General features: G+C 37.9%; 1 long non-coding RNA gene across 1 annotated transcript; it reads left to right on the plus strand.

Annotated features, from left to right (window-relative positions):
- Positions 1-4,337: 4,337 nt before the first annotated feature.
- Positions 4,338-7,509, plus strand: LOC147366159 (uncharacterized). The gene is made up of 2 exons (XR_015133199.1): positions 4,338-4,447; positions 6,215-7,509. It is a non-coding gene; the product is annotated as an uncharacterized LOC147366159 (long non-coding RNA).
- Positions 7,510-10,569: the final 3,060 nt, after the last annotated feature.

The raw sequence follows: 10,569 nt of genomic DNA on the forward strand, positions 1-10,569 counted from the left end.
TCTGACTTTATTAAAATTTCTAGTATGTGTATTTTTGGTAAGCCACTTCAAATTCTTAACAAAGAACAACCAGGACATCCATAGAAAAACTGTAAAAACGCTGTATCAGGCTGAGACCTGGAGGCAGTGAAACCACTGAGGGTAACAGGCAAGAAGGCCAGGGGTCTCCAAACGGAGGAAATAGCCTGCAAGTGTCAAACGTTTTTACCTCTCTTATGTGGCAGGAGGAAAGAAACGAGCGATATTTTTTCCCTTCTCTATACAAATTTAAAAGGTTTCTCTTAAAATACTGTGTTGCCATAATGACACTTGGTTTCACCTGAAGTTAACTATTCTCAAACCTGGTGATAACCAATGCATTTTTATTGTAGAAATGTTTGTCTTAAACTATGCTAATGTGCTATGCATTTACCCCAAACTCTGTCTTCAAGTCAGTTCTGCCTCGTGGCTTAGAACCTACTTGACAAACCAGTATGTTATATTCAGATATTGTTCCCCTAATCTATGTAAACGAAACTATTTGTATGGTAATCTGTCCTTCTACAAGATTCAAGTTAATCATTTTATGGCCCAGATGAACCATTTGGTGCCAAGATATCCCAAAATGCATCTTATACGTGAAGGGCCTGGTGCCATTATGAGTTTTAAGACATTGCTTTCTTTCAATTAACAGACTGCTAGTGACTATAACATCCAGCTGAAGACTAGCAGGGGGGTACTCTTTCTGCTCCCTTCTGATGCCTATGTCAGAAGCTTTCTCTATCTCCATTATACTTAAATAAAACTTCATTACACAAAGCTCTGAGCGACCAAGCATGTCTCTGGCCCCAGACTGAATTTTTCTCCGGAGGCCAAGAATCCTGGCCATCTTTTCATTCATCAACAACTTTTCACCACTATATAGGTAGAGGTGTTACAAAGCCTGGAAACATGGAAATACCTGTTAGTATTACTGAAGACCAACCTAACCCTTAATATGGTGCTTGAATTTGCTTTTTTAATTGTCTATATAGATGAGTGTACAAAGAGCTGGGCTCAAGGAAAATGTTAGCCACAAGCAAAATTTGAATGCACCCTACACTTGATCCATGGTGGGAAGAGAGGGTATTTAACCAAGGAGGGGAAATAAGATCTTGGCCTTCATTCCAGGCTGAGGATGGGGCAGGTTGATGGCACAGAAGGATGGGCTTTGTCCCAGCTGGGGTCCTCATGAAGCTCAAGCTGCAAGGCAGAATTTGAAGCAGTAATATCTAAGAGCAGCGGAGGTGTCATGGCTGGGCTGTAGAGGTGCCCAAAAGGCCATCACACCTTCCCAACCTCCCAGTGAGAACCTGTTGGGTGAAGTCTGAATCGTTGCAGGTGCTCAAGTGCTGGGGGAAGAGGAGTAGTTGGGGATCAAAGTCGAAGATGAATTTCCCAGAGGGTGATCAGTTTGGGCTATATAAATAATACATCAGTGTTTAGAAGGACTGGTGGTGATGTTGCTCTCGGCAAAAACTTCAACCCTTTTTAAAAAGCACTGCTTACACTTCGGATGGCATCAGTTCAGTTCAGTCACTCAGTCGTGTCCGACTCTTTGCGACCCCATGAATCGCAGCACGCCAGGCCTCACACCTAAATTAATGCTTTATCACGTGTAAGATACTTTAGCTTTTTATCCAAAACCTACAAGGCCAAGTCACAGCTGATGAGAATTGCATTGCAACCTGGGTTTTGTTTGAAAAGACTTAGAAATGAGGGAGGTGGGTTGCCCTGAGTTTTTTAAGACCTGCACTAAAATGGACAGTTTTCTAAGCTCTCTCCTAATTTATATGAAGCGTACCTTCCTTAAGAGTGTTGACTTATGTTCAATGACTACCTTCACCACATACATTCCTAATTTGTTTTCAGTGGCACATTGGCTTTGGGAAGGGAGTGAACAGGAGAAGAAACCGAAGTGTTTTTGTAGGTAGAAGCTGAGCCTCAAATTTACTGTTAAGGAGCTAAACTGGGTTGTGAAACAAAGACTGGTGGTTATTCCATGGCTCCGCCAACCTGGAGGATTCCGTTAACCTTGCGTTTTCTGATGATAAAGGGTACATCTTAGTGGGATTTTTCGGTGCTATAAGGACAGAATGGAAGGGCATTTTCTTAAAAATATTGCTTATTTTTTAAGAAAATGTACAGTAAGACCACATTTTGTAAAAATTAAAGGAATATAAGGGCACATCCCTGCAGAAGAAAGAGTTACACATCAAGGTTTTAATGGTTGTTTCTGGAAAGGTGGGTGTTTTGCTGCTTTTGCTTTTTTTTTTTTTTGCTTTAATGTGCATTGCATTTTTAGTAAAAAATTCTTGAAGAAATGAAAGAATGGTACAAGATATTCTTAGGGTTAATTTTAAGTAGCATTAACATAAAGCTTTAACAATTTTTTATGTTTTGCAAACACGTGGTTTGTCTAATAAAAATGGCATTTGGATGCATCAGGACAGGTTTAAAAGACTGAATTTAGACCTGGCCAGCAGAGGGCGGTAAGAAGCTAGTGTCAGAGCGACCTATCCGTGTGAAGACAAGCATAGACTATACTGCAAACTCCCAGTAGAAAAAGATTCTCCCACCCCCTGGAAAATTGTTGGGCTTTAGTGTACTATTTCTGGTTGCGCTTGCTTTTTTGTCGTGATATTGCAGAATCCACACTCCCTAGCTGGGGAAGTCAATAGTGGTGACTGACTACAACTAAGAAATTGAAACTCCACATGTTCCTAGAGGAAGAGGTTTTGCTCTGTGATAGTCGATTGTGTATTCTTATTAAGCCTCTTTCTCTGCCACTATACCAAGAATTTATCTGATGCCATCTGAAAGCCAAAAGGTTTCAGAGCAGGCCTATTCTGAAAAATGGGCATAATTTCAAAAGCAGCAAAGCCACAGCTGTACTCTGGATTATAACCCACTGTACAGCTCCATGGAAGCACTGACTTTGTTCTGAGCTGTATCTCTGGTGCCTAGAATAGTGCTTGGTGTGGTAGGTATTCAAATATTTTCTGTCGGATGAGTAGATATGAACTGCCAATTTATGTTTAGTTAATATGAGAGTTCTCTTCATAGGCTTAAATTCCTCAACCATTTTTGACACTTTAATTTCTTCTTCTTATTTTTTTCTGGCAACAGGATGACTCCAAGTTGGGCCCCTTCTAGACTAGGATGGTGCCAAATTGTCTGAACTTCCCCTGTCTCCAACTCTCCTCTAGGGAGCAGGGCAGAGAAACATATCCTATCACAATATGGGGTACATGGCTCTAAGAGTCTGAAAAAATAATTTTAAAAGCTATTATGAGACCCGGGAACAGTAAAAAGCACATGAGTTCAGGGAAACTTTTTACACTGCAGTGATTTCTTTTTGAAGCCTATTTATTGAGACACATTCCAACAGCACAGTATTGTACAACTGATGTGAATTAAACCTTACACAAATGTAGTATTTGTCTTTATTTTTCCATCTCTCAACTGCCCCCAACTAAAATTTACAAACAGATGTAAAAATCCCATTTGAACCTGGTTGGCTTGTTAGAGAAATACGGGGTCAAAGGCTTGTGACATTTTGTAGGGCTGACACCGGGTTAAAAGGAGCAAAATGCACATAAAAAAATAAATATGAGATCCATAAGGGGAAAATAAAGTATTAACATACAAAACGCTGCAAATTAAAAATCCTGTCTTCTCTTTTAGATTTGATGCTTGGATATACTTTAGTGAGTTCCAGGGGTCAGCAGATGTGTGGCTAAATGGGTGTGTGTTGTGTCTTGCTGGGAGGTACCTACCCACATGTGGATCATAAAGTGATACAGTTATGCCATTATTTAGTAGGGAGTATACATGTATAATTTTAAAGAAGAAATAAAACCTTTTCCATCTCCATCCACAAGCTGCATTTTGAAATAAAATAATCCAGTTCAAAATTTGATTCCAGATTTCTGTCATGTGAAGAGTCTAGAAATTTTATTTTCAAGAAAATACGAAAATGATAATGTGGATGATGTTAACGTGCAGAAGCAAAGTTCAAAGCCCTATGTGGAGAGGAACCTGTGAGGTTTTTTTAGATTTTTAAATAACTGGTCAAGGCATAACACTTGTTATTACCTTTATTATTGCCTGCCTAGTGTTACTGTGTAAAGTGAGGCTCATTCAAAGGGTCCCAGGTTGCATTGCTGCCCTGTGGAGTCTTGCTAATAGACTACAGGGTGGATGGAGGTTTAGCTAACATTCAGTTACAGTTTGAAACTATCCTTTGGGTGGTAGTAAAAATAAGACAGGTTAAGAAATGAGCTTCTCTTCAAAGAAATTTCTGTGTTTTGGTAAATCTTCTAAGGACCTTTCTCCTATCAGGCTAGTAGAACAGTGGACAACAACAGTGTCTTTAATGAAGCAGTAACCTGCCTGTTGGATGAATCTCAGGACTCTCCATTTTCAGGTAAGATTACAGATTATTTGTGGCAAGTGAAGGTAACATTTTTAAAGCAAGCTGTATTTCTGAGGGATGCAGGAGAGAAGAAGGCAGAGAAAGACAAGACTGGAGAGGAGTGATGGGCGGGTGGAGAAGGAGACAGAAAGGAAGAGAGATGGAAGGAGGGAGATGTGGGGAGGGGAGAAAGAGAAGGAGAGAGGGAAATGATGCATATCAGGTTATTATGAAACAGTTTAAAAGATTTATTTATTCTACACATTATTTTCTTCAGTTAAAAAAGAATGTCAACATTCACCTTTGATTTTAGAAGGTCAGCATTCACTTAACATTAGAAATCATTTGTTGAAAATAAATATAATTTAGTTGCATATAGCTGACCAGTCACACTTCTATTGCATTGAGTACTGCCCCAGTAGTTATTTTCCCTGGTGGGTCTCAACTGAAATGGTATCTGTATGCTTTAATCATTGCCAGTCCCCAGACTTGTGCTTATGTGTTGAAATTTTTTCTCAGCAGCAAAGTAAAATATTTTGCTCTACCTATACAGTTCAACTCTGCCTTCCTAGTAAGGCATTCACATTTGGCAGTTACCAACCAGTTTGGATAAGAGATGCAAAGTATTATTTATTGCTTTATCTAAACTGGAAAATAACCAAAGAAAAATTTCCCCAACATATAAACAACATGTAACAAAAACAAAACCCCTATGTAGCATTGAGTGGAACAGCATGTAAACTGTTCCTTTACTCCTATAATTCTATGATTCCTTCATTTCTGCTTTGGTACTGTGATAATGAAAGTTAAACAACTGTGAAAAGAAATACAGACATTTCCTTTATCTTGACATTTGGCTGTCCTAGGCAGTTCCCAAACTGCTTCCTGTTTGATTTTAGTCCTTTGAAGGGGTTCTTACGTAATTCTGGGTTCTGGATTCTATTTAAGATGAATCATTTAGTGTAAAAAAATTATATTTCTATAATATCTATCATGATTACCTCTCAGCTTATTTCTAAATGATACACAGTTTAGGGAATTAGACAAAGTCTTCTATTTAATGGCACAAGTGATATTCTTTAATACGATCATCTAAAATAATCATTAATGGTGACTGTGGTAAATTATTCTCTAGAGTTAGTAGAATCATTACTGGCTGTGTTATTTTCTAGAAGTAACTGTGTATGCCGACCAAAACGTGGCCTTGCTACTTTCTTCCTGTATTTCTGGAGAAGATGCTCTGTCTTGACCAGAGAGGACTGAGCTGGGAATGTAGGCCTGAAGTCTCCCATTGCAGACTCTACTTGCAGTTAGAACCTGAATTTTTTCAGTTGGAAAGACCTGAAAAATGATCTCATTTGGTTCTCTTATTTTCCATCTGAGATGACAGAGCCCCATATCCCAGGATATGCTCCAAGAAGCCTCTGGACATGAGGCTAAACTGATGATAGGAACTGTCATTTTGTTGAAGATTAAAATATTCTCTGTTTAATATATGTGGAAGGAATATACTTTGTAAATTGATACGGGTATATTGGTGAAGAATATCAGGGATGAGCATCATAAACATACAATGAGTCCAGAAATGCTTTTTAGTGCCTGAAAAATAAGCTAACAAGGGCAATTTGTTAGCTTCCATGGAGGTGTGTACAGATGTGGAAGAATTTCTTTTACAAAGCCAGTATGTATAAGCATCATCTCCCTCAGGCCATCATTTGCACTGTACACTTTGAGTTTGTGCAGTATTTTCCTGATCTGCACTTGTTCCCTTTAATTTAGGCCACCAGCAGTGATGTAGGACAATGGAGTCTCCTGAATTAGGGACTTAACAACAGAATCCTTGCTGGGCCCTTAATACACAGGTGAACTAGCAGATTCAAGGATGTGCCTTTAAAGAGAAGGAAAGACGAGGGGAGCCATTTGTCCGGAAATGAGTGATGTGAAGAAAACCTGCCTGAAGGTGAAATCATGAAAGAGTATTTTACAAAAGATTACAGCTAGTTCTTTGCCTTGCCATCAAATAAAGTAAAAATTAATGTAATTTTTGGAAGCAGTTATAAATAAAGGAATATTGCTATCTATAATTGGTTGTTAGGGGAATTGGACTTTTAAAAAATAATCCAGGATTAGGTATCCATTCCATAGTGTTGACAGAATGTTGCTAATATTTGCAGAGAACAACCTGCTTTTTAAAGATCTCTTTAAGATGAATGAACCTAAGACATAGATTCTCATGCTAGACTAACATGCAGTTCCTGTCCACAAAAATCTGGAGAGACAATTGCATTAACATGCCAGTTATTGATTTGTAGTAATAACAAGAGCAGAAGAAAAACTATTTTTTTGAGATATGGAATTCTAGTGGATATGTTTTCAGATTCTGAAAATTAGAGACAAAAAGAATCTTTTGAAAAGTGCCTGTATTTTCTTGTATTTGTGCTTTGGTGAAATTCCAGTGTAATTTCTGTTGTTGTTAGCTTTTGTCTTCCACTTCCTTGCTTCCCTTTGAGTGTTTCTAAATTTGGATTCACTGGAGAGAAATAGAATGCCTTAGCCAATATTACAGTTTACCATACATGATTGTTATTTTTAATATTTTTAAATGTTTTATTTATGTTCACATTGTACAAAATAGATCATTAAAATTTAGGTAATATGAAAACCATATTCAAAAACATCAGAGCTATCAATTTAATGTTTAGATAAAGACTTCAAAACTTCTCAGGAATAGCTTCTATCTAAAACATACCAAATTTAAAATTATTATAGCATTGCCATCTTGAATAAAATTGGTTTTAATTTACTGGCTGAAAAACACTTTATAAACGAGACAACAATCTCTAGTTCTCCACTTTGCATTCCTTTCGAGGGTCATTTCAGGACATTCTGTGCAGTGACCAGAAGAGGGCAGCATGACCTCAGCTGTGGGAAAAGCTGCTCAAACCAGTGCTTTCTGAATTGAGAAGGCTGGAAGCTGACGAAGAGCAGACTTAGAGCAGCAGGTGCTGCAGTGTGTCTATCAAGCAGGATACACAGGAAACAAATGTGAAATAAAACTGTTTAATGCCTCTGAATGCTGCGGATTTTTACGCATATTTTCCAGAGCAATCGCCCCTTCCCTTGTAAAAATGAAATGGGTCAGATGTTGAGATTTTTATGGGATTTAGAAAGCTGTACATGCCTAACTAAGACCTTGACTCCCCAGCTGGGGGATTTCTAATCTCTATTTTTATTTTTCCTATGGAGTCGTGATTTTCTAAGAACAGTAGACTCATCTTCCTTATTTCTTCTCAAATTTCTAAAGTGATCTTAATGATAAGGAATAAGGAACCCAGATCTCAGGCTGAAAAAATTACGTGTATGCATCTGAACTATTACCATCTGTTTTGTTGCAATATTAGTGCAGGAGAGAAAAGATTAGATTGGTAAATCTATGGACCTCAAGATCTTAAGACCTCAACTTCTATTTAGTATCCAGTTTGCTTTCCTTGAGGGGGCAGCTTCCAGGGAATCCAAGCCTGCAGTGTGCAACTGGGATATATTTTGGTGAAATACACATATATCAATATCTATATCTCTCTATCTCTATCTCTATCTATCTATATACATAAATTTGCATGTGTGTAAAGAACTTGTATGCTTTCTTAGCTTCTTTCAGGAAATTTAACCATGGCGAATTACCATGTATTGGTTTTAAGAAAAAGAGGAGAAAATGAGGGCCGAAATTGAGAAATTTTCTTGCTACCTATGTTAGGTCTTCACCCTGGTTAGAAAAGAAAAGATTCAAAGGATTATTTTACATTGGTGAGTTGCATTCCAGCCTCAACTTTCATTTAAAAATTCTGTATTCTTTAAAGTTTCATTTAGGAGATATTAAAAACCTTACTTCTGAAATATGGATTTCTGTTGCTCATTTTCATTTACTTTTCATTTTTAATTTCCTCATGTCTGCATATAATCTGCTTTGGGTAGTGCTTGCCTTTCCCCGACCCTGGCCCCATTTTGAGAAAACAACCCTTCCTTAATGGCATAAATTTGACTTGTGTATTCTAAATAGAACATTTTATTAATATGTTCATTTTTTTCCATTAAAATCTTGGGTTAACAAATGCATAAATATAGCATTTATGGATTCAGCAGGTGAACTTGAAATCTAGTTTACCACTTGGCAGCTAATATCATTGGCAGGATTACTTTATCAGAAATAATGACTTAAGTGTGAATTTGAATAAATGAAAACCATAGACATTTAATCATAATGTGGTCAGAGGTTTATCCTGGCTTCCATACTTAGTGTGTGTGCACTCAATTGTGTCTGACTTTTTGCAACCCCATGGACTGTAGCCCACCAGACTCCTCTGTCCTTGAGATTTCTCAGTCCGGAATACTGGAACGGGTTGCCATTTCTTCCTTCAGGGGATCTTTCTGACAGGGATCGAACCTTCGTCTCCTGCATTGGCAGACGGATTCTTTACCACTGAGCCTATACTTAGTAGGGAGGGAATATCTGATTTTAAAACCCATTCCGCATTTCTTTTTCAATATGCTGGGTCTCCCCATTAAATAATTGTAAACAAAGACACTGGTACTAATTTTCATCCCTTTTGACAGATGAAGAATTTAAAAATTGGATTTGACAGGTTTTTGGTTTTTGTAAGGCTGATGTCTGGGCAACAGATTGGTTAGTATAGGTTGTTATAGTGTCCATACCAATCTGCTTGATAAGGGTATTGCAGTGCGCGCACACACACACACACACACACATAATGATTGCTCAGCCCACACTGGCTTTATGGTCAGTAATTGGGGTGGAGGCTTGGGTGTGAATCCTGGTTTTCCTGGTTAGTTATCATAAGATGCTAAAAAGTCATTTAGTTTATTTACATCCCCATTCTTTTTCTCTAAAATAGAAATACTATTACTGTTTCATAGTTTTGTGTGTATGTGTGTGTGTGAAGATTAACTGAGAAAATATATGTAAAGTGCTTAGTTTAGTGTCTAGAAGATAAATGATGGTGGTTATTATGATGATAAAGAATTATCACAGCAGATTTGAATACATATAAAAAGTATAATCAGACTACTTTTTCTTTGCAAATCCCTAACCTACATAAAGATAGCTTTAAGATCTGTTAAAAACTTGGATATCCTCTAAGGAATAGGTTATAACTTTTCGTTACACAGTGCTTGAGACAATATATTTGTGTAACCTTCTCAGAAAAGTTTTATAAATAGCTTTCATAGGCCATGGACTTTATTAGGGTCCTGTTCCTAAGGGATTCATAGAAGCTGGTCTGAAGATTATTTAAAAAGATTATAGAAAACTGTTCTGCCCAGTGGGAGTTTATGTCTGTTCAGACTTCTATTCTTGGCTTCAGCTCTCAACTGGCTTTGCACCTCCATAGATAACATGTGTGTTGAGTTAAGAGCATTGGTTGTGGTCATTTGGAACTTTTATTCTGAACAGTATTTCCCAAACAAGAAAATTTTGCTCTGTACTAGCATACTGGATGTTTAACACAAAGTGTTCAGTTTATTTCTGTAGAATTACTCTGTTGTTTTTGCCTAAGAAACAAAATAAGTATTTTGAAAATCTTGGTCTTTTCCTTGAAAACCCTTTGACTTTGGGTCCTTTGTTTGCTTGTTTGAACTTTAAAGCTACTGTAAGCTGCTGCCATCTTGACAGTTCCACCAAGATTCAGTTCAGTTCAGTTCAGTTGCTCAGTCATGTCCAACTCTTTGCGACCCCATGGACTGCAGCACGCCAGGCTTCCTTGTCCATCACCAACTCCCATAGCTTACTCAAACTCATGTCCATTGAGTCCATGATGCCTTCTAACCATATCTTTCTCTGTCATCCCCTTATCCCACCTTCAATCTTTCCCACCATCAGGGTCTTATTCAGTGGGTCAGTTCTTTGCATCAGGTGGCCAAAGTATTGAAGCTTCAGCTTCAGCATCAGTCCTTCTAGTGAATATTCAGAACTGATTTCTTTTAGGATGGACTGGTTGGATCTCCTTGCAGGCCAAGGGACTCTCAAGAGTCTTCTCCAACACTACAGTCAAAAGCATCAGTTCTTCAGCACTCAGCTTTCTTTATAGTCCAGCTCTCACATCCATACATCACCAATGGAA

Source organism: Bos grunniens, chromosome 9, assembly GCF_055505025.1.
Source record: "Bos grunniens cultivar Pamir isolate PY7600 chromosome 9, Bosgru_T2T1.0, whole genome shotgun sequence".
NCBI lineage: Eukaryota > Metazoa > Chordata > Mammalia > Artiodactyla > Bovidae > Bos > Bos grunniens.